This window comes from Camelus dromedarius, chromosome 19, assembly GCF_036321535.1.
Source record: "Camelus dromedarius isolate mCamDro1 chromosome 19, mCamDro1.pat, whole genome shotgun sequence".
Classification (NCBI taxonomy): Eukaryota; Metazoa; Chordata; class Mammalia; order Artiodactyla; family Camelidae; genus Camelus; species Camelus dromedarius.
In genome coordinates, this window is record NC_087454.1 from 32,813,623 (window position 1) to 32,839,401 (window position 25,779).

The 25,779-nt window shown below is 36.9% G+C and overlaps 1 long non-coding RNA gene and 1 other non-coding gene across 2 annotated transcripts in view; one reads left to right on the top strand and one right to left on the bottom strand.

Moving 5' to 3' along the window:
* LOC116147618 (uncharacterized) overlaps nucleotides 1–25,779 on the top strand; it is a 333,894-nt gene that overhangs the window by 174,430 nt on the left and 133,685 nt on the right. The window lies entirely within an intron of this gene.
* Nucleotides 22,303–22,375, bottom strand: TRNAA-UGC (transfer RNA alanine (anticodon UGC)). The gene has a single exon. It is a non-coding gene; the product is annotated as a tRNA-Ala (tRNA).

Consider the following 25,779-nt stretch of genomic DNA (forward strand, 5'->3'; position numbering starts at 1 on the left):
AGGTAGCTTTTCTAAACAGAATAATTACAGAAGCAGCAGAAAGATCACCTCCTTAACTTTAGAATTAATCCCTACTTAATACAACTACTTCATAAGCAAGAGGAAAATTTCAGCCCAAACTCTTAAAAAATATTTCCAGATAATAATACCAGAAACTTGATACACTGACTGTTAAAATTAATTTCTCCTACATTTCTGTTTGAGTTGTATAATTTTTTTAAACAGAACTTGCAAATGGATATTTGCAAGTTAATATTTAGGAGGAAGAAGGAGAGTGAGGGGAAAGACTGAGTCCTGGCCTCTGGCACGCCTTGGGAACGCACTCTCATACGTGTGTTATATTGTTAGAACGCGGCCTTCTCAGAAAGCACGTACAGGAAGAACAGCCCCTTCCCTCCCTTACTCAAATAATTCATAACATGGACTCTACACGGATGATACTGTCAGTCCTTTTCATCTCCTTTGCCTCAGTGAATTTGTGAATTTAAAAATAATTACTAAGGTTCAACTGATGTTTAGTAAAGTACATAAATCCTAAGTGTACAGATGGATAAATTTATAAATAGGTATATCTGTGTAGTCACCACCAAAAGCAATATATATATATATATATATATAATATTCCAGTGCCCAGGCAGATCGCTGGTTCTCCCTTCCAGGCAGTAACTCCCAGGAGTAGAACTCATCCTGATTTCCATAACCGTGGCTTAGTTTTGAAACTTCATTCGAGTCAAATATACATTTTTAGAATCTAAACTTTTTCACTTAATTTTATGCCTCTGAGATTCATCCATGTTGCACATAAAGAAGTTTAGTTTAGTTAATAGCTGGGTAGTATTCCACGTTATGTGGACAATATAATTTATTTTACCATTCTGTTATGAATGAATGTTTGGTTTGTTTTCAGTTTATAACTGTTATGAATAATAAAACGTCTACAGACATTTTATCCACATGTCTTTTGGTACATACTATTATTCACTATTTTTTGAACATATACCCAACAATGGAATTACTGGATCATACGGTATACATATGTTTTCCTTCAGTAGGTACTGTCAAACATCTTTCCAAAGGAGTTACAGAAATTTATACTTTTCTACCAGCTTTATATCTTTATCCATACTTGATATTCTCAGTCTTTTTTTTTTTAAATTGTATCCATTGTGTAATAGTATTTCATCATGGTTTTTAATTTGTATTTGTCTAATGACTAATGATATTTAATACATTTTTATATGTTTATCAGCTACTTTGATATCAGTTTTTGTGAAGTCTGCAAAATCTTTTGCCCGGTGTTATAATTAGGTTGACTGCCTTCTTCTTACTGGTTTGCCAAAATTCTCTGCACACTCTTGATATAAAATATTTGTTAAATGTATGTATTGCAAGTTGTTTCTCTTAGCCTGTGGCTTATTTTCTGAACTATCCTAATTGTATCTTTTATTTTAAAAAGTTCTTTGTTTAAATATGTCCAGTTTATCCTTCTTTCTTTATGGTTAATGCTCGTGTTTGTGTGTGTGTGTCCTATTGAAGAAATTTCAGCCATCCCAAAGTCATGAGTCATGAAGTCATTTTCCTCTAAGCTTGATTCAACATTGATAAAATACTGAAGTCGAACAAAGCTGGGGGACTTACACTATCATATCAGAGCTTACTACGATGCCGTAGTGATTAAGACAGTGTCCTAGTGGCACAGTGTAGATACATGAAGCAATGGAATGGAGTGGAATACAGAAACAGGTTCACATGTACAGTTACCTGGTTTATGACAATCCAGTGTCTGGCACCTCCCAAGGTAACACTTGAAACTAGCCTGCCTTGAGTTATGAGAGAGACAGAGGACCACTGCCTCCTTGAGTGCGACTGGCTGGTTGCTTTGGCAGGCGTGCTGTATGGTTCACGATGTAAAAGATGCCTGCCTTGGATGGCATTTTAGGATCTACATAGCTCCATGCTAATTGGTTCTACACGAAAAAATAGTTTCTTCTTAGCCTTTGCTACAAAACATCCTTGAGAATGATTTGAATAAGTAATGTCACAGTTGTATAGTGAGTCTGAGTTTGTTAATCCCATGTTAAGCATGGGAATAACACTTAACGTTCAGATTACAAAGGATGTTGTTAAGACTGCAGATTATCTCTTACTTAACATCACGACAATGCTATTAGGTAGTCATTTATTATTAATCTCACTTTTCAGGTAGCTAAACTGACACTTACAGACATACACCTTACCCAAGCTCACACAGCTTGTAACATTCAGCATTCTGATGAGAACCAGATACTTGGCTATCTAGTTTATAAAAAATACTCCACCGGGAAGATTTGCTCTTTGAGGAAGTCAGCTCAGGGAAAATGCTTACAAGAGATTCAAGAATTCACAGCAGACAGAGGACATGACTATGTAATAATCAGAACAAATCGAGGGCCCGTGAAGACCCCAAGTCATGACTGTGCACGCATTTCTAGTTTATCATCCGGGCCACGCCATCTGTGAAACTCACCAGTCTTAAACTCCCACATTTGGAACCAGCTGCGGAGACCTGCTGTGTAATTCAGTGGAGCCACGGTCAGGTAGGGTGAGCTCTGAGAGGGGACGTGATCCCCTGGCTCAGAAAAGAAAAGCAGCCTCTCAGCTTTATTGCATGCATGTCTGCATGCGTGTCTGCATGCATGCAGTGCGTACTTACTGAGGTATTAACATGAACCAGGCCGTCCTCGCCCTCTAGACACTGGAGCTACATGGAGTAAACAAACGTATCGACTGCACGGTCTCGGGAAGCTTGCAGTCTGGCACCTGGCACAGGACGTGCAGTGCATTCATGGCCGCTGCACATAAACGCCAGACCCTTTGAGATTCTGGGAACGAAAAGATAAACAGTCCGTTTTCCTGTGGAACAAGAAAACAGCCTGTAATAGGAGAACGTTCTAATAGAAATTTGTCCAGAAGTGATGTGGAAGCAACTGTCTGCCTTGAAAAGTCTGGAAACACTACATCCTTTTATATCAGATACTGAATATGAAAATGCTAAATACTCCAGATGCCATTTGAGCTAGATGATGATAAAGACTTAGGAATCCTGAAGCAGAGAAGGACTCCTGAAGCATTGCACAGACAGAAATCACATATGACTGTAGAAAATCACTGTGAAACCAGGTGGAAGCAGATATTTTTGATTTATTTTACTCTTCTGAAAACTTCTGGAAATGCCTGTTTACATGTGAGGATGACCGTTTACATTGAAGTCTCTGTACGGGTTCTGGTATCTTTTTCTTTCTTTTTTTTCTTTTCTGTTGTGGATTATGCCTTTGTTCTTTGGAAGAAGGTATTATTATTTAATAAAAATGTTTTCCTCAGATCTTTCCTGAAAAAGGTCAATTGAATACCTACAAGGGAACAAAATAACGTAAAGCGTGTGTAGCCGTGAGTTATTTTGTGTTGTGTGATGAAGTGGGGGATAGGAAATAAAAAATAACAGAAAGATCAGAAGCTCTTGAGACAGAATTTTCTGGCTCTGCCAAAGAGTTGATAATGAATCCCTTCTGTAAAAGAGGAGGACCGAATGTCATTCAAAAACTGCTCACCTCTAGCCAGAAGGAATTCTGTTGTTGTTGAAGGCAATGGTGGAAACTGGAAACACGCCAAAGCTCACCTATAAATCTTTTAGCATTCTGCAGTTGGAGAAATGCACACCTCTGAAGTAAAACTCACAAATCACTGAGCCACTTTTTATTTTTCCCTCTTACATTGTAAAAAGAAAGCTGGAAAGGAATCCTGTTGCTTCACCAAACCAGCACGGTTTATGTACCGGAAATGTATGATCTGTCACGCACGTCTCTCTACACTGCTGTTTGTAAACAAGAGTGTTGATTCAACACCAAGTCAAGTGTTTTTGGAAACTTAATTGCTTTGGTTTTATCTGTTGGTCCTGTCAGCTCCTGGCATTGCTCTACCAAACACAATGCTGTCCGTATTTATATCACTGATGTCTTCATATAGAGTTGCTATCCAGCTTCAAATATGGTTTCGAAAGAATTTGGGAAGTGTTGGAAAGCACAGAACCCCTCGATTTGCATACGAGTCCCAAGCGTGGGTGCCAGTTGGCCGCTTCTGTTCACATCTCGCCTGTTTTCGTACATTGTTCTTTTTCTGTTTCAGCTTCTTAGCATAGGAGGAAGGGGTCTACTGTGACTTTTTTATTTTTTTTTCCTAAAGCAAAAGAAAAAAATCAAGACACGTGAGTTTAACATATGATATAACGACATGATAGAATAGAACAGAATTGGAATTATCCCAGAAAATCCTTGGGAGATAGATGAAGACTCATATGTTTATCAGCACGTCATGTTGGTTAAAATATATGCATTAAAAAACTGTAATCATTTACGTAAAGGTTGGCTACCAAAAACTGTAGAGAACACAAACATAAATACAGAGAAGGAAGAAACCAGTGTCCTGACTAAAACATATGCCAACATCCATTCTTTTGCTAGATCTCAAACTGTAGACAGATTTGTCTTCTGGAGAACAAGGACTGAGACAGGACATAAACCAGAGAGCTACCAGGTGAGCTGGGAAACCGCAAAGCTTACCGGGTGTGTGACAGAAGTTACTAAGATTGTATTAAGATCCACATGGAAAAGAACCTAATATGGACAAAAGTCAAAAGTCCGGGGCGAGGAAGAGTTAAAGGCGGTAGCTCAACCTTAAATTAAAGGGTTGTCTGAAGCAGGTACACATGCTGAAAACCTGTAGAATGGCCAAGACAGTAAACTACGGAGTGAGAATGCCTGGGTCCAAATCCTGTGTGGGCGATCAATCACTAGGGTAATTAACATCTCTGTGCTCCAATTTCCTCATTTCCAAAAATAGGGAATCATAATGCCCATGCCTCAGGGTTTCTCTTATGAGTAAATGATTTTAATGTATCTGAAACATCTAGATGCATTCCAGGGAGAATTAGTTATTTTCATTCATCAGTATTATAAATGTAATATCCTTGGAAGGGCTTTACAGCCTGAAAGAAGAAAGACATCAAGAAGAATTCAGGAAAGTTTAGTTTGAAATGATTAGAGACCACAAATCGGGGAACACGACACGTAGATTTTATTATACACAATGTATTCGATGCTTTCCTTTCAACACAATACACGCATGTATTTAACAAACACTGATTGTCAGTTCTTTGCCAGGTGATGTACAAAACAATAAAGGCCTGGTTTTGAGCACCAGAATCGCCCCCTGGCATGGAGGCTCCATTATAATGACTGCATGGCTTAAGGAAATGGATTTAGTAATAAGGACAAAGAGATGGATGCTGCAAGAGAGGTCAATAAAACAGGGCGTTGGGCATGTTAAAGGGCATAAACTGGAATTAGGTTATCAGAAAATTGTGAATTGTTGGGAGGCAGAGCTTAGCTTTGTGGGAAATGGAGAGGTTCACATGAGCTATACACCGAACATAAACTCATCCAAAGGCAAAGTCCAATTCGTCTAAGTCCTCTCCTCCATATATTTGAAGAACATTTGGAAATGAACTGGAAATCTGTAGACAGCTACACATTGAAAGGAGGGCTAATATACAGAAATATTAATATTTGTTCAAGAACATAGCATATTCTTTATTTCTCTTTGAGAGACTTTCCCAAAAGGTGTGCCTGGAAGGAGTTAAGCAAAAAAGCAATGGTAAGTAAGATGGGAGAGAGATCTCAGGAAATACTGGTTAATTTTTAAAAACAGATACCATCAATGTGATTCATGGTCAGACACTGTGGATCAGAATTTAACTTAGTCTTCATCAATTTTTAGTGAACACTTTGGCATTCGGGCCCTAACCTAAAGCAATGAACTTGAAATTTTTTTCTTTGTCCTCATATTAAGCTGTTTTCTCTTAAGCATAGGAATACACTACTTTAAAATGGTTCCTAAATATGTGGGTGGACTCAGACTCTTAATATTTCAGGATGAAGTTTGTACGATTCACCAGCGAAATGAGCAACCAATAAGGACAGTGTTCTGAGTTCTTCATAGCATTAGTTATATTAAATTTAAAACTGTTTTTTTTTCCCTGAGATTATTTCTGGATTATGTTTTTGTTGTTAACATTTCTATCTGTAATGAAATTACAGTAAAAGAAGATTTAATGGAAGGTTTAAAGTTGAAAAATTTAAATCTTTTTTTAATTTAAAGGAATTTAAATTTAATTTAAAGTAATGGGAGATTTAAAGTTGTTTTTAACCCCTAGTAGATATACCTGACAACATATAACTTGAGCAGCCTGCTTGATCTCCAGATTTCATTTCTCTAGTTTAATTTCAGTAGATCTGAACCATTAATGCCAGCCACTCACATACTTTAAAGAGTATCAGACGGATAACCACAAGCAAAAAATACTTATTTATGACTTGAATCTCCTGACCTAGAAGCAAATTCTTTGTGACTTATTTTAAGCATTTGATTTCTCTGTCAGCTGAACGTTAGAAAATCCTGAAATAAATCTATAATATGCTATGTTTCAATAATGCCCATGTTTGTGAAAACACTGTATACAAGATCAGATCCTATGCAGAATTCCCCAGTGATCCTTTATAACTTTTATTATATAATTCATATTATTAGTCAATAAATCACGTCCCTCAAAAAATGGTCCCACTTACCTCTTTGTTCTCATTGGCTTTCTTAACCTCTTGAACTTCATTTGGAAATCTCTGCATTTGTGTTTGTTGAGTGAATCATGTAATAGCTGCTTCTGGTCGGAGTGGATAAGATAACACAATGAACATGTTTGCAAAATATGCGAAATCATTTTTCTCACTTAAAAAAAAACCTGTAAACGGAATTGGCTGTTTTTACTTTATAATTACTTTCCTTTTGTTTGTTAGCTTTGGTATCTTTTATTCTTATGCTCAAAATATTTGCTGATCTATGGTTGTCAGCTTCTATTTAAGAGTGCAGCGCTGCAGACGCTGACTTGGGAGCCCAGCATGTGAGGGCTGACTTAGCAACTGGGAAACTTGACCGCAGGGTAGTCAGACGTCAGTGTGGCTTTTGTGTGAGAGACCACCCGAAGACACTGGTGGGTTTACTTGCCAGAGTTAGGAACACTGTACTGATGGAGAAGAGCCCTTACTGGGATGCTTAATCTCAAACGTGGCTTTTCTTGGCCCCTAAAGTGAATTCCCAACAGCAATGAAATTTTAACGCATTTGACTCTCCTGTATTCTTGCCTTTTTCTCTCCTCTCTTCTGATTCTGTGTTTTCATTTTTGTTTCTGGTTCATGTGCAGCCACTGAATTACTCCCCATTGGGGGATGGCAACAGTAAGTGATAACTTGGCTTTATTGTTTGGCCATGTGGAGTTCTTGGTCGATGGATGGTTCTCCACTGGGTGAGAGATGATGGAGAACCCAGCTTGTTAGTCATTTTCATTGATTTGTCTGTTTGTGAGCTCAGATAGATGAGTAAGTTCATGCCTGCTGCGAAGGAATGTGCAGATTCTTGTTTACTTGTGGCTGAAGTTGTAAGCCTGAAGCCATAAGCTCTCGTGTGTTTGTATGTCTGGGAATCTGTGTGTCTATAATTAGGAAAAGCCTTGACCTTCACTGTGTGAGTATGAAATGCTTCCTGCCTCCAGAAATTATTAGTAAATCATTGTAAAAGGGATATGCGTGGCTGTAGAAAGCTGTGCTCTGTGAAAGACAAATACACAGGGCAATCAAGGAGATAACTGTACTTAGTCCATTGCCATAGGGAAAGAAAGATGAAGAACATCTCAAAGAAAATCTAGAGTCTGGGTTTTACAAAGGCAGGTAAACAGAGGAATCACACACAAGTGTACGAGAGTCATGAGGAAGGAGGAAGAAGCGTCTTAGCCTCTAAATAGGTGAGAGCAGAATGGTCCTTTGTGGTTAGCCTTTTCTTAGAACACACAGGCTTGGAGATTTCTTGTTTCTTTCCTACTTTCCAGGAACATAGTGCACAGATAAAATTCAACATTGCCAGTTACATGTATTCATTTAATCTCTTAAAATGTTTGTGTATGACAATCAATTTTCATTTTCCTAACTTCCTTGTTTTTATCTGTATGAGGAAGTTAGGTTATTTTGATTAAGATTTACAATTACTATCGATGGTGAAGTCTATCCAAGGAGCCACAGTGAAAGAGAAATATGTGTGTGTATATTCCTCTTTCTCCCAAGGAAAAAACAGCATAATTTTATCTTAAAGTATCAGTGTGTTTTAGAGCATGAAAGCATAAATAGCAAGTAACAGGCAGGGAAAAGCAAAACTATTCTATCATAACTGAGTCTGAAAAGAAGCCACGACATATATAAATATTTTTACAAAGTTTGCTGAGTCCCCATGGGCTTGCTTCTTTGTTTTATTGATTAATGGCTTTCTCTGCAGTAGGAGATATTGTACCTTTGCCTTCTGCATCATGTGCCTAGACAAGATTTCAAGTCTTACCAGAATTACTTCTAATCATTTTGAAGGAGGTAGTACTATGATTTCCCAGTTTCTGTGGGAGGTAGGAGCCTGGTTGTGGTGGGTCCCTTGCTCTGAGATATAAAACTAGGTCCTGTCATAAAGACAGGAGTTTATTTTACCTTTGGATAAAGCTAGTTCACAAACACAGATGGTCTGTGACCTGCCCCCAATATTCTCCAGTACTTTTCTTCTAGCTTACCCCGCCCTTAGAAATCCTACAACCCCATCCCCACCCCTCCTGCTTCACTGTAATAGAGCTCACACTTAGTTCTGGTCTCTTTCCCCCATTGCAACAGCCTCTTTCCCTCCCTTGCAATAGTCCTTTTAAACAAAAGTCTGCCTTTACTAATTCTGGATTTGTTTTCTGTTTGACATAATTATTTACATTTGTACAAGAACCATGATTTTCTCTCTTCAAAAAAAATTCTTTGAACACCTCAAATATCAAAATGTGGAGGGTCCCCACCCCAAAGGGATAAATAATTCTCTAATTTAAAGAGTAAGGATACTGACAGAATTGGCCCCTGATATTCCAGAGCAGGGAGGAAGATTAGAATTCCGATTCAGCTTGGAGAGATTATCATGTACTATCCTCCCTTTTTATTTTTTTCTTATAGTTCATCCTCACCTCGTGCTACATTTTGCATCCCTCAATCCAAAGCCTTGCTTGTTTAATTTCGCCAATGTATCAACCTATTTTCTGCAGGGAAGGAATTGTCTGCCTTTAGAGATAAAGGAGGACGCTGAAGGATTGGGGAGACTAACTCTTTTAAATAAAGACTTTAAATCAGTCATTCTGTATCTTATATTTCAATCATTTCTGTGTATTTATATTTCCTAAACTGGACTATAAAGTCATGTTTTAAAAATTTTATATTTCTTACTGATAGTAGCATAATCCTTTCCTCATATTTGTTAATCAAATATATGGTAAGCTCATAGTCATCATATTTGTTTATATTATATACATTATATATATATAAATTGGAAAAATCCTTAAGAGTTTATTCTCTTATATGTAATAAAATTTTTGAGTTTTTAAAAATTATTATTATTATTATTTATTTATTTATTTTAAGGACAGGCATCATCTGAACACCAAGTATCATCATAGTTGCTTTTCTGAAGCTCTGTGTTTCTGTTGTGGCAAACAAGACTGAGTTTCCTTCCAAATCTGAGAAATCATTACAGAATGAAATTGTTAAGTTTGAGAAGAAAGGGATTTTTTTTAAAGTGAGCCCTATAGATGTTTCACACAGGGCTTCCCAAAATCTAAACGGAGAAATGACTAGGGAATTCCGCTGTTCAGGAGTAGAGGGTGAAATGTGTTGTAATTTTCAGCAGTGCCAAGGAGTGGTGCAGACTGGAGGCCGAGATAGCCAGGCAGAAGGTACCAAAGCAAACGCAGCAGCTGCTGATGGGCGAGATGCCCAGATGGTGGGGCGGCCTGGGCCACGGCCGCCGTCCACAGTGCAAAGTCTGCGCTCATGTGAGAAGGTGCTGGAACAGCTGTCCTGAACCTAGGACAATATGAAGTCATTAATTTCCGTGATTCTTCGTTAGTGTGCCCTGGTGTTGAGTGGGAGCTAAAGACAGCCAATTGTAATTGATCAGGCGGAAGCCTCTGTTAGAAAGCAGTCATTAATTTCATATTTTCAGTTATCTGAGTGAGCAAAGCAAATATTATTCACTGTACGTTTATTTGCAGAGATAAGAAGGACACCTAAAATTTGTACCAGGCAATATTGTTGGTATTTTTCAAGTACTATCAAGACATGTAATGTCTTAATCCTTAAAGCCAAGATCACTTTAAGAAGTGTAAGTTGAGGGGGAAAGTTCAGCCTAGTTGCCAGATACTCTCAGCTGGACGATTCCATCCTTTACACTGTATTTTAATTTTATAAGAACTCTCACTTTCTAAATGGTCCTCAAATCACCAATATTTTGAAGAAGCCATTCTGATATTTACGTGTCTTTGTTTTTACAGCTAACTGTGAAACCCTCGGCTTTTCACACAACATAGTGAGGTTTTATATTCCTGGTTTTAAAATCTGAACAGTTGAACTGGCCAGATTAGAGGGCCAAAATTTCTGCTTCCTCTTCTCTTTAGGTTTTAGGTGTATCATGACTCATGATTAGTAAAATGATACCAGAATCCCATTTTTTAAAATACAGGATCTAAGTGAAGAATAACAAAGCAGTCAATTTTGACTTCCAATATTAATTATAAACATTCTATGTAACACTCAGTCATGCATGAGAATTTTTTTCCTTGATTTTTATGTGGTAATTCTGAGCTTTACTTTTCTTATAATTCCAAGAGCACGTTATAAATTCGTGGTTAATGTTTTACGAATATGTAATCAGCATGATTAATAGGTCACTTTGCCCACAAATCTTCCTGCTTCATTACTTTTTATGAGTACACAATAATAACCATAACTAAGGACATGATTAATTTTAATTGCAAGAATTCCTATAGGAATAAGTTATTTTTCTGGCAGTGTTCATGAATACTTGCAGATATGCCAAAACTAAATCATGGGAGCGTGCTGTTTGTCAGGGATATTAGCTCCAACATGGGTTATTGTCAGCATTTAGCAGATGTGAGGTGATGACAGTGGCAGGCCGTATTCCCAACTAGACTTGGCATTCCTTTGAGTAATGAAAGCCAAGACGTGTCAACTTTGACTTAGGCTAGAATATGTCCCTAAAACTTCTTTTCCTCACTAACAACATAAGCAGTCAAGGCTTCAATTACTTCTTAAGCTAATGAATATATCTAAAACTAAAGGTAAGCAATCGAAAGGTAGACTGTGTTTAACACCCGTGTTATATGTGAACTGCCTCTTCAGAGAATTTATAGACAAAGGGGATCCAGTTGACTTGATGAAGGTGAAGTTTATTCTAGACAGAAGGACATGAAACTTATAATTTTATCTAGCCCCTTTATACCTAGAGAATTTGTGCTATTATCATGACCAGTTGATTCTAGAACTTGTTTCTACTTCTTTTCTTCTTATTGACTTACTGGCGTGGTTATAAGAAGCTTACTTATTTTAGAGGAACTAATTCCAAAACACCTTTTCTAAAATATGATGTTTTCCTCTGTTTGCAAAATGAATTCAAGTTACCATTTATTTATTTTTAATTGTTTTTTGTTTTTTGGGGGGTGAGGGAAGTATTTAGGTTTGTTTATTAATTTATGTTGGTGGAGGCCCTGGGGATTTAGCTTAGAGCCACTGAGCTATACATACACTCCCCCGCAGTTCACTGTTTAAAAGCATTCATTAATTTGCTCTTTGTAGATGTTTACTTTTTGATAAAGTAAAATAATTAAAACTAAAAAGCTCATATTTAATGAAGTCAGTTCCAAATCGACAATGTAGATTTATTTTGAAGAAAGCTGTAAGAAAAAAAAATTACTTGACTTCTGTTCTTGTTGTATTCAATCAAGCTTTATCAGTACAGAGGGATTTTCTTAGTTACCAATTTTCTAGCATGCTCTTTATTCTTTATTATAGCTAACTCAAAAAATGTGTTTACCATGTCTGAACTTAGATAGTGAGATGGAGAGTCACTATTTTACATTCAGTGCTAAGTACTTGTCTTTATGAGTACACCCACAATGGAAAGTCTTCACTCTTCCCTCTTGAATATGTAAACGGCCTTGCAAAATGTTTTGCAAGCAAAGTATATATATTCAGAATATCTCAGTGCCTGAACTATGATTGAAAGGATGGAGAAATAGCATGCACCATTATGTTATGTTCATTCATAATAATGAATATGATATAATTTAAATCTATCATTGTGTGTCTTTACTGCCAGGTACTCAGCTAGCTAGTCTGTCTCTAACGCTTACAACAATCCTTCAGTGAGTTTATTTTACAGAAGACAAATACGTTAAGTACTTACCCAAGATTACATAGCTATGAAATTCTTGAGCTATGATTCGAATCTAGTGTTTAGCACTTCTGTGCTCCTTATCTTTCCTGTGCATGACATTGATTTTATCTTATGGACTTTTTTTTTTTTTAATATTAGACATTTATAATTATTAGTGCAGACATCAGCTTTTTTTTTTTGGAATTTAATAAGCCCATCCATATCATGTTTATTAAGGCATAACTAAAAAGTGACATAAAATGTTTAAAAAGAGACTTGTTTTTTACAACACAGCAGCAGAAATAATCTGAAAAACTCCCCAGTACCATTTTATAAATACTGGATAATATGTCACGAAGCTTTTTTTTTTTTTTTTTTAACATTTTTTATTGATTTATAATCATTTTACAATGTGTCAAATTCCAGTGTAGAGCACAATTTTTTAGTTATATATGAACATATATATATTCATTGTCAAGTTTTTTTTCTCTGTGAGCTACCACAAGCTCTTGTATATATTTCCCTGTGCTATACAGTATAATCTTGTTCATCTATTCTACAATTTTGAAATCCCGTCTATCCTTTCCCACCATCTGCCCCCTTGGCAACCACAAGTTTGTAAGTTTGTATTCTATGTCTATGAGTCTATTTCTGTCTTGTATTTATGCTTGGTTTTTTTTTTTTGTTTTTTTTTTTAGATTCCACATATGAGCAATCTCACATGGTATTTTTCTTTTTCATTTTCTTTTTTTAAAATATTTTTTATTGATTCATAATCATTTTGCAATGTTGTGTCAAATTCCAGTGTTCAGCACATTTTTTCAGTCATACATGGACATACACACACTCATTGTCACATTTTTTTCTCTGTGAGCTACCATAACATTTTGTGTATATTTCCCTGTGCTATACAGTATAATCTTGTTTATCTATTCTACAATTTTGAAATCCCAGTCTATCCCTTCCTACTCCCGCCCCCTTGGCAACCACAAGTTTGTATTCTATGTCTGTGAGTCTATTTCTGTTTTGTATTTATACTTTGTTTGTTTGTTTGTTTGTTTTAGATTCCACATATGAGCGATCTCATATGGTATTTTTCTTTCTCTTTCTGGCTTACTTCACTCAGAATGACATTCTCCAGGAGCATCCATGTTTCTGCAAATGGCATTATGTTGTTGGTTTTTATGGCTGAGTAGTGTTCCATTGTATAAATATACCACCTCTTCTTTATCCAGTCATCTGTTGATGGACATTTAGGCTGTTTCCATGTTTTGGTTATTATAAATAGTGCTGCTATGAATATTGGGGTGCAGGTGTCATCCTGAAGTAGGGTTCCTTCTGGATACAAGCCCAGGAGTGGGCTTCCTGGGTCATATGGTAAGTCTATTCCTAGTCTTTTGAGGAATCTCCACACTGTTTTCCACAGTGGCTGCACCAAACTGCATTCCCACCAGCAGTGTAGGAGGGTTCCCTTTTCTCTGTAGCCTCTCCAGCATTTGTCATTTGTGGATTTTTGAATGATGGTCATTCTGACTGGTGTGAGGTGATACCTCATTGTAGTTTTGATTTGCACTTCTCTGATAATTAGTGATACTGAGCATTTTTTCATGTGCCTTTGATCATTTGTATGTCTTCCTTGGAGAATTGCTTGTTTAGGTCTTTTGCCCATTTTTGGATTGGGTTGGTTGGTTGTTTCTTATGAAGTCGTATGAGCTGCTTATATTCTGGAGATCAAGCCTGTGTCGGTTTCATTTGCAAAAATTTTTTTCCCATTCTGTAGGTTGTCTTTTTGTTTTACTTATGGTTTCCTTTGTTGTGCAGAAGCTTGTAAGTTTAATTAGGTCCCATTTGTTTATTCTTGCTTTTATTTCTATTGCTTGAGTAGACTGTTCTAGGAGAACATTTTTGAGATGTACAGACATCAGCATTTTGATAGAAGTCAAAGAGCTATGGTTTCAGCTAATAAATTGGGTATTGGCATATAAATCAAAATACACAATATTGGAGATGCATAGTTAATTCTGTTCATTGCAAGCACATTGAATTTCTTCCACCAAATGCAATTTATTCTCTTATTCTAAAACAAGTTTATAAAGTACCTTAATACTTTAAATATTTAAACTGTAGGTAGTGACAATGGTTATTGAGTGCCTGGATTGACTATGTGAGCACCAAATTTCCACATTATTTTGTGCATCGTTTTACAGAAAGTTCTTGTTATTCTTTGATTTGGCTTTTTACTCTCAGTGTATTTCTCAAGTCACGTTATTTCCCAACTGAATGTCTGAAATTTGGGCACCACAGCGGACACATTTGCATGCAATTTTAACCCCTCCTTCAACATGTCAACTAAAAAGGAAATAAATGGCAGGATAATGTAACAGTAAGAGTTTAGAAATAGAAAGTATTTATTATGAGTGCTATCTGAACAAGGTGAATAATTGTAAAAAGATGTAATCTTATAATATATTGAAGGCAAATCTAATCTGATTTTCAAGTCCTCTTTTCTCCTTCGAAACACTTCTAGCCAACGGAAAGCTATTGTCAACTCAGTGGTCTCTTTTATTTCTTACCATCCCACCTTTACCCTTCAACTCGGGATGGGAACCAGCTTTACTGATACGTTAAAGTTTGGGACGATGGAGCCAAAGAGGCCAAACTAAGTTCCAACAATCCAAACTTTGATATTTTAAAGAAAAGAACAGACCTCTTGAGAAAGATCATGGTAGGAAGTCTCAGCACAAATTTCCTTTATAAAAATGTGTTTCATTTTTAAATCAGACAATGGAAGGGATAAAATTGGAAGCAACTAGGTGAAATATTGGCACAGAAAATCTCTGACATTCCCTGTCAGAGTCACTGCCTTATACATGTGGAGTGATGGCAATGCTATGATGAAAACAACAACAACAAAAGCAAAAAAGTCCGTATCTTTAAGTTATCTACATATTCCAAAGGTGTTACTAAGGGTGGAACACAGAAATTTAAGGAGACGGAGGAAGGGAGAAGTGAGGACCTGGTGGCTGATAGTAGTAAAATGCACTGCTGGCGGATCCGTATTCCCAAATGGACTATCACAGGATGACAGTCACTTAAAATCCAAGAAGTGTTTATTGAATGCTGGACAGTTCTCACCACGGGCTTACATATATGGAAATAACTTGTTTTTAGTGTTCACTGGGAGTCAGGATTTTGTTTTTTAAGTATCAGATGAAGTGAAATCATTTTCATAGCTTTCTCATTTGCTTTAAAGTTATATTCTTTTTCTTACATTCCTTAAACTCTTTGTTCTTAGCATTTGGCATCACATTTGAATCACACTATCAGAACCTTAAGGATTTAGTTTAGCAAACGTTGACAGAGCTCCGACTTACTGACAGTTGGTACACCAGGCTCAGGTGCTCTAGGGGATAGAAAAGTCCTCAAAGGAAAGGATGTTGTGTAGACAAAAATAACAGACGGTCCCTATAGCAAAAAGGGCGACTTACCTTCATGTCTCACTTAAACCTTAGCTATGCTCCTGCACAGAGTAGATGCCCCCAGATACTTGTAGGCTAAATAAATGAATGGTTCAGATTTATTTTTATACCTGTTGCCACAATGGAAAGTTTGAATTGTATTAGTATTATTGACATTAATAGGATCAATATATAAATACTTCAAATAAATGGATTTTTTTTACCGATGTAGAAAAAAATCATTCCACGTATCTGAATAGCATGTATAATTCCTCATTTGGTTTCTGCCATTTTAAATTGAATTAACTAGTAAGAAATTTGATTCATGCTGCTTATTCTAAATATTCATATTACCAATTTAAGCTGATTTTGTACTGAAGCAATAAAGTAGCTTAATGTAATATTAGATTTTTTAAACTTTAACCTTTTGTGTCAAATATTAATTGATGCCACTTTAAAACATTTTTGTAGAGTAAGATGTTTTATAGAGTAAGGTATTTTGCAAGATAAAGTCAATTGTATTTTATTGGTAGCATTCTGAACATGTCTTTTGTTGGAGAATTATTCACCTAACAATCACATATTCAAGTCTCAGAATCTCTTAAATTATGCTTATTATATTTGATTATCGATTAATTCATCAATTGATCAATAGATCCAAATGGGTATGTTTTGACACTTCAAATTTTGTATTCATAGATTTCATGTATTAAAACTGTAAAATATCTTGTTTTCCAATCTTAAAAATGACCTTCCAGGTTTCTCCACACTTGTATCTAGATGGCTCATGCTCAGATAAATATCTCGGTTTTTATTTGAGACCTAACATATTCTGTATTCTTTCTGATCTTTGGATTCTGTAGAAAACATAATTCATTATGAAACTGTCCACGGTTAATTAAAAATGTATTTTAAAAAGTCCTACTGGGAGGTTTTCTGGCAAATACGTAGAGTCAGTATACACTGAATCCTCATGCTCAAAACACACGTCGTGGCAGTTGAAACATTATTAGTACCTATTTTAAAAGACGTATTCATGGTCCAAAGCAGATTAACTTTATCTGGGGAGCAGAAATGGAATGGAAACCGCAAAAACAGCAAGGTGAAGAGACAAGCCTTCAGGACTCCACTATTGGAAATGACTCATGGCATCTTTGTGCTCAACTCCCACGAGATGTAGCTCTGATGTTGTTCCATCCACTGTGGGGAAACAGAGCAGTGGGTCTGCAAATGGAGGCTGAAAATCGCCTGCACTCTGGTAAGAACCTGAGCCATACGACATACACAATGGGCATTATCACTGGAGTGTCAGGGAGGGTCAGCAGCAGTCCTCCACCCAAGAGCTGGACCAAACGACACTGATTCTCAACAAGGATAGGTTCTGTGTCCTTAAGACAATACAGAATCAGAAAAATAAGAGTTGGTTTTCATCTGAGGACCCTGGGAGCCTGAAACAGTCAGTGCAGAGAAATCAAACATGGAGGAGGGAGTATGGACAGAAAACAACCAACCATTTCTCTGATAATTAGTGATTTTGAGCATTTTTTCATGTGCCTTTTGATCATTTGTATGTCATCCTTGGAGAATTGCTTGTTTAGGTATTCTAACTACAATGAGGTATCACCTCACACCAGTCAGAATGGCCGTCATTCAAAAATCCACAAATGACAAATGCTGGAGAGGCTGTGGAGAAAGGGGAACCCTCCTACACTGCTGGTGGGAATGCAGTTTGGTGCAGCCACTGTGGGAAACAGTGTGACGATTCCTCAAAAGACTAGGAATAGACTTACCATATGACCCAGGAAGCCCACTCCTGGGCTTGTATCCAGAAGGAACCCTACTTCAGGATGACACCTGCACCCCAATGTTCATAGCAGCACTATTTATAATAACCAAAACATGGAAACAGCCTAAATGTCCATCAACAGGTGACTGGATAAAGAAGAGGTGGTATATTTATACAATGGAATACTACTCAGCCATAAAAACCGACAACATAATGCCATTTGCAGCAACAAGGATGCTCCTGGAGAATGTCATTCTGAGTGAAGTAAGCCAGAAAGAGAAAGAAAAATACCATATGAGATCGCTCATATGTGGAATCTAAAAAACAAAAACAAAAACAAACAAACAAACAAAAACAAAGCGTAAATACAGGACAGAAATAGACTCATAGACAGAGAATACAGACTTGTGGTTGCCAGAGGGGCGGAGGGTGGGAAGGGATAGAATGGGATTTCAAAATTGTAGAATAGATAAACAAGATTATACTGTATAGCACAGGGAAATAAACACAAAATGTTATGGTAGCTCACAGAGAAAAAAATGTGACAATGAGTGTGTATATGTCCATGTATGACTGAAAAAATGTGCTGAACACTGGAATTTGACAACATTGTAAAATGATTATAAATCAATAAAAAATCTTAAAAATAAAAGAAAACAACCAACCAGCCCGCCAAGAAATTCCTTCCCCAAATACAGTTTCCATGAGAAAAATTAATTTAATGGAAGGATCTCAGTGAGAGAATACTCCCGAGGTAACACAAATAAAAGGGTAATCTATAAAAGAAATGAACATAAACTGAGTAAGCTTCTCAAAAAATTTGACTAGCATGCTAAAAATAAACAGAAGGCTATGAAACAAAAACAGTTGGATATGGATCAAGAACTGTTGGATAAAGAACACATCAGTAATCTCAGAAACAGGAAAATACAGTCACTGAAATGTATTACCCCTCACTTGCAGAGGAAATCTTTTGCTCCTTCAAGATTGAATGGATGGAGGTGATTTTGTTGTGAAAGAATTAGGGACTTCACAGGGTTGTTACCCACTAGTTAACCCCTGATTGGATCATCTGCAATAAAGCTTTGACTCTGCCCAGCAGGAAAAATAAATAAATAAATAAAGCATTAAGATTAAATGTCAAGGCTTCCCGAGTCAATGAAGTACCTTTTCCCTAAACCACATTAACAGCCTTTAACCTAACCATGCTTTGCAAAGCCTACATTGATAGGCGCTGCCTTGTGAAAACCAGAGCTAGGAGGGAAAAGGAGCAGCATTTATCTCAAGCATTTATTTCAAAGTCAAGTCAACTGGTCACGTACTTAGATTCCTTAATATCTAAGATCCATACAGTCATCTACTTGAAATAGCCATGAATCTTAGCCTTCTGCCGAACTCCGACCATCATTCATTACTTGCAGGGTCCTCCATGCTAACAGGGCCACTGCTGTTCCGTCTAGATGATATTTCTAGGAAAAAAAAGAAGTCATCTGTCAGATGACCATTGGAGTACTATTTTTACAATAAAAAAAGTATTTATTGCAATCGCTTAAATGGTGACAGAACATTTGTTAAATCATTTTATGCGTACATGACTCTACTTCATGCCAAATAAGAAGAGACACATAGGTGCAGCCCGTGTAGGCCCTCGGGGTCTGGATTGTGTGGTGTGTTAGAAGCGCGCGCAGCGAGCCAAGAAGCTGTCAGCACCACGAGTGCTGGTGCCAGGAGGGGCCTGAGCAGACTGCGCGGTGCTGACACCCTGCTTTCCCTGACAGTGGTGCTGATGACGAGAAGGACACCGCTGCTGTTGTTCTGGTCCTTGTCAGAACAAGGAATCACAAGTAGGTCTGCTTGAAGCAGGCTTTCCGTATCTTCCAGGAACCAGACACAAAGCATCCATAGTCTGTGTGAGATGGGAGATGAGGGGCAGGCTGCAAGGACCAGCTGGGACTTGTAGACACAGAGCTTTCTCTTCTATAGCTGTGTTTCTTTCTCATCGCAAATGACATCGATGAGAATGTAAGAGAGTCACTCTTCAGCCTAATCCCCAAAATTATAACTCCAATTCTACCACTAAGTTATATCCACAGCAAATGTAAGATCAGATAAGCAGAATTTACACAAGTATCCAGTGTTTGTAGCCAACGTAAGAAAAAAAATCCCAACACATAAGTAAAGAATAATTAAGGCACCAATCCAATCTGACCCAATCTGTTATAGGAGACTTGACAGTATCCTGTCAAGGCAGTCATTCAGCAACAAGAACATTATAAAGAATTCTTCAGTAATCAGTTACTAAAATTATTACTGCATGCCATGGATATTCTTCATTTGAATGTGATAATCGTTTGTATAGCATTATGAGGATATGGTTTGCAATCAGTTTTCCTTATTAAGACTGTAGTAGACCAGACGGTATTTTTTTGCCTACATGTTCACAACAAAATCGATTACAAGGAACACCGATCATGATGTTAATAAGGTTCTGAAAAAATTTTTTTTAAAATGTCAAAGCAGTTTCTGTGGTTTGCAATTACTGTGTGACCTCCTAATATGTCCTAGAACTAAATATGTATTTGTATATGTATGTCTGTATTTATATAAACATGTATGAATGAAGATTATATGTATCTCTTCACAAACTAGCAGCTCTGCCTTCTGTGAAAGTATGACCCTGTGCATGTACTCGGGGTTACTGGCGGGAGTATTTGGCATACGGAGAGGAGTAACTGGCAATATGTCATGCCCACAGTACAGTTTGTTTTCTTTATTTTAATTTTAAGGAGTAGTAAATCTGTTGAATTAAAAAATGAAAGGACTTTCTGGACGGAGTGTTTGGAATCCTCTGCCCTTCTGATGGGTTTAATCATATATTCATAATGATGTACTGAAAACTTAACTGTATTTTGGAGGTACTTTAAAGCAGATAAAGCAAGTATCTTTTTTGCTAAGGATTTTACAATTCAGCTTGATCAACAGATATTTTGTGGGCACATACTGTTAAGCGCTGAGGATTTATTATTTTGCACTTGGGATTCGTAATTCTCACCACCCTCACCCTGCCCCCTGGCACCCATATCTTTCTCCGGTTACTGCCTGTCCAAAGTTCAACTCAGTTCATCTCTGACGTAAAGAATTTAAGTAAAGCTATTGATAGCTTTCTTCAGAGAACCCTTTCAGCATTTTCTAAATATCTACCCACTTTGCACACAGACTCTCTAATCTTGTATTGTTTATACCTACTGTGTACTGTCTCTGTGCCCCACTGATTCTGAAAGTCCCTGCGTAAGTTTAGACAGTGCTTGATTTCTCATAATGCAGGTTTGCACCTGTTCTCAAAACCTTAGTATCTCTATCTGATGGCAGAACCCATTTACAAGATGTGGAGCTCACCTGAGCTCGTCATGACCAGAGATAGATGATAGCACTTGGGACGTGGGGTTTGGAATCAGGCTGTTAGGGTTCTAATCCCAACTCTGCTCATGGTGCTATGTGGTTGACCTTAGCCTCTCTCCAGCTTCCTTACCTATAAACTGGGATAGCCTAACTCATAGATTTCTGTGATGCAGATAAGAAAATGCATATTAAATCCCTAGGGCATGTTCTAACACGTGTAAATACTGAAATATTTGCTATATTTATTTGCGTGTATCTCTGCTTTATATATATTATAGGATATAACTAAAGTTTTCTGGTAATGAAATGAACTTAACAATAGAAATTAGTTTACTCAACAATATGTTTTACTACCAAGTCAATGTTTTGGGTTCATATGTTTATTTTCAGTGAAATGTTAAATTAAGATGCAGAGAGAAACTGAAGGTTAGCTTGCTAAATAGATGCGAGGTGTATGTATCAGTGTTAAGACCCAAAGGCCACACTTTATTGCAGCAATTAGCAATTACATTCCCAATTCAAATAGATACACCTTTAGGAATGAAAAAAAAAAAACCCCATAGATACATATGAGAAGTGTTAGTGGATTCTGATATCAAAATGCTTTACTACTCACAGTGATACATAATTTAGAACAAGAAAAATGGTTGGCTTCCAGCTAGGCAAGATACTGTGTACAGAGCAGATTCCATTTTCAATAATTGGAGTTTGGTTTTTTTTTTAATTTGAAAATTTGAAGTATTTGACTTTGGCTTTAGATGCCTTTTTAAGTACACAAATAAGATAATATTCAGATAAATAGCCATTGTGTTCATCTTGAGACAGCTATTCATGACTTCTCTATGGGAGCATCTAAGTACCCGTAGAAGAATAGGAGGAGCATTCAGAATGAGGAAGGAAAGAGTGTTCCCTGGCCTGTGCTCAGGAGGCGACATGAGGTACATGAGGTACATGAGGAGGTGTAAGGAAGGTGTGCTAGTGCTGGAGAAAGCCTCGCAGACGTCCCCGTACATAGTTACTGGTGTCAAGCCCTCGAGAATTGCTGCTCAGGGTGGCCTGTGCACCAGCAGTTTTAGCTTTGCCTGACCCAGAGTCTTAGTCCATTTAGATACTAAACATTTAGATTGTTGACATAATTATTTCTTATTTTAGCAAGAAGTGGCCTTACATAGTCTTTGCTTCTTGCATTTCTGGGCATAACTGGAGTGGAAAGATCCTTGAACAAGGCTGGGGTTAATCCGTTGATAACTTATTTATAATTTTATTATTTATTATTTTTAATGGAGGTACCGGGGATTGAACCCAGGACCTCGTGCATGCAAAGCATGTGCTCTACCACTGAGCTACACCTTCCCCCAATCCGTTGATAACGTACAGTTGGTCCTCTGTGTCAGCAGCTCCTCTGCTTCAGAGGATTCACACCAACTATAGGTTGTATGTACTGGAGTGTTTACTATTTTGTTTTTTGTTTTTTAAGGAAAAGGAACGATTTATTACTTGTAGTAAGTAAGGAGAACCCCAGGTATTTTTACAATGCTGTGTCTTCTCAAATAGCAAAATTGGGGAATTTTTCAGCTAAGGGTACATGCATATTCATGAAGGGGCTTGGGTTGTATATGCGTATTCATGAAGGGGTTTGAGCAGAAGAGAATTCAGCATAGAATTGGGGCAAAGGTTGACAGAGTCCAAGCTGTAGTTTATTGAAGTCATGAGAGTCAGAAAAGGTCAACATCATGATCCATTAAATTGCAGTTGATCTGATGGTTGAAGACCCCAGGGGGAGTTTAAATTTTCACTTAATATGATAACTCTGGGTCCATCCCTGTTGCTGCACATGCAGTGTTTACTGTTGAAAAATACCTGCGTGTAAGAGGATCCAAGAAGTATGAACCCACGTTATTCAAGGGTCAACTGTATACAGAAGATGCATGTATTGGTTTCTCTTCCTGTACCTTGAAGGGACTGCGATGCTTCTCGAAGCATCGAGAAGTCTAAATGTTATCAGTCTTTATGATACACGGTAAGAGTAAGCCATTATTCAAAAGTCATTATTTTTCTAGAGCTCATCTATGAAATTAGTACTTAGATAGCTAAAAACACCTAAAATAAAGCATAAAAGAATGAAAGGAAGTGGGGAGAAATGGTTTATTAAAGTTTCTGAGAACTAGTATTTACATATTTCTACTTTCACACAAGTTTGGCTAAGGAGTTAGTGGCTTGTTACCTGTATCTTTTTTTTTTTTTTTGATAATGTTTAGGATTTGCTTTCCTAACAGCTTTCATATATAACATACAGCAGTGTTAATTACATTAATCATGTTGTAATTACATCCCCTGTACTTATTTATCTTATAACTGGAAGTTTGTACATTTTGACTATTCTCATCCAACCTCCCTCCCCCATCTCTGGTAACCACAGTCCTGATCTCTTTTTCTGTGAGTTTGTTTGTTTGCTTGTTTCTTTTTTGAAGTATCTAAAACACTACATTCATTTCTTGTGTACAACATAGTGATACAAAATGTTCACTGTAAGTCTAGTTGCCACCTGTCATCATACAAAAAATTTACATGATTATTGACTATATTCTGCATACTGTACACTTCATCCCTCTACTCATTTATTTTGTGAGTGGAAGTTTGTACCTCTTAATTTACTTCATGTATTTCACCCACTGCTCTCACACCCTCCTTCCCTCTGGCAACCACCAGAGAACAGTTTGTTCTCTGTATCCATGACACTGTTTTTGTTTTGTTATGTTTGTTCATTTGTTTTTTAGATTCCACATATAAGTGAAATAATATGGTATCTGTCTTGCTCTGTCTGACTTACTTAGTATAATACCCTCTAGGTCCATCCATGTTGTAGCAAATGACATAATTTAATTCTTTTTTATGGCTCAGTAATATTCCATCCATTCCAATGGGTATCTTCTTTATCCCTTCATCTGCTGATGGATACTTAGGTTGCTTCCATATCTTGGCTACTGTGAATAAAGTTGCAATGAACATAGGGGTGCATATATCTTTTCTAACTAGTCTTTTTGTTTTCTTTGGATAAATACCCAGAAGTGAAATTTCTGGATTGTGGGTAGTTCTATTTTTAATTTTTCGAGGAGCCTCCATACTGTATCCCATAGTGGCTGCACCACTTTGCATTCCCACCAACAGTGCATGAAGGTTCCCTTTTCTCAGCATCCTCACCAACATTTGTTACTTCCTATCTTTTTGATAATAGCCATTCTGACAGGTGTGAGGTAATCTCTCATTGTGGTTCTGATTTGCATTTTCTGAATGATTATGATGTTGAGCATCTTTTCATGTGTGTGTTGGCTAGCTTTGTGTCTTCTTTCTAAAAATGTCTATTCTGTTCCTCTGCCCATTTTTAAATTGGATTATTTTTTTTTTGATGTTGAGTTATATGAGTTTTTTTTTTTTGATTTGGATATTAACTTCTTAACCGACATATTGTTCACAAATATCTTCTCCCATTCAGTAGGCAGCCTTTTCATTTTGTTGATAGTTTCCTTTGCTGTGCAAAAGCTTTTTAGTTAAATGTAGTCCCATTTGTTTATTTTTGCTTTTGTTTTCCTTGCCTGAGGACACAAGGGTGCCCATTCTTGCCAGTTTTATTCAAGTGTTAGCCACAGCCATCAGATACGTAAAAGAAATAAAAGGCATCCAGATTGGAAAGGAAGGAGTAAAACTGTCACTGTTTGCAGATGAAATGATACTATACACAGGACATTCTAAGAAACCACCAAAAACTATTAGAATAAATAAATTCAGCAAAGTTGCAGGATACAAAAGAAACATACAGAAACCTGTTGCATCTCTATACATTAATTATTAAGTATCATAAAGAGAAAGTAAGAAAACAATTGCATTTACAATTGCATTAAAAAGAATAAAATACCTAGGAATAAATCTAAGGAAGTAAAAGACCTGCACTCGGAAAGATGTAAGACATTGATGTTGGTAAAACCGAATGGCTCTGTGCAGAAGAATGAAACTGGACTACTTTCTCACCACCTTCTTGTTCGGAAATCCATGATTCTCTAGCCCTTACTTTCTAAATTTTGTTGTCGTGGCTTGGTTTCTTTATACAGTCAAGGTCCGTCGTAGTATCTGTGAGAAGACCTAAAGTCTTTGAGATAGGATTCATCTCAACTCATTCAAAGAAGACAGGGAAATGTTTATTCTACAGCTTTGGGGTACCCACTGTTTGTGAGGTATTGTGGTAAATCTTGACAGGATTTACGCTTCCACATTAAGATTTCTTAGAAAGAGGTGAAGACACACAGGAACAACTAAAATCTGATTTAAAATGTAAAAGTGACAAATTCTCTTCGAGTTCAGGGCAAATCAGAACTGCATTAATAAAAAGTAGGAGAAGAATCAGAATATCTTTCATGGTGTAGATTAAAAGGAGCAGGAGAATTTCAATAAGTAGAAACTATGGGGAGAGGTTATTTCTAGTGTGGACAATACTGATAGTATAACACAGTTTGTAAAAGAAAGAACACTTTAGGGAGAAAGTTCAGTTTTCCTGGAGTGTAGTTTAGGTAGGGTGTGTTTTTGAATGTTGAGGGAGGTAGAGAAACCTTTTCCTTTATTTGAAAGGAATGATCATGTTAAGATTTTATTTTTTATTTTAAGGGGAACAGGTGTTGACAGAGAAAAACAGGCAAAATAGAAAGTTGCAACCTTTATTTCTGTATTCTTAAATGGTTTAAATTATTATTTTTTTATACAAAATAA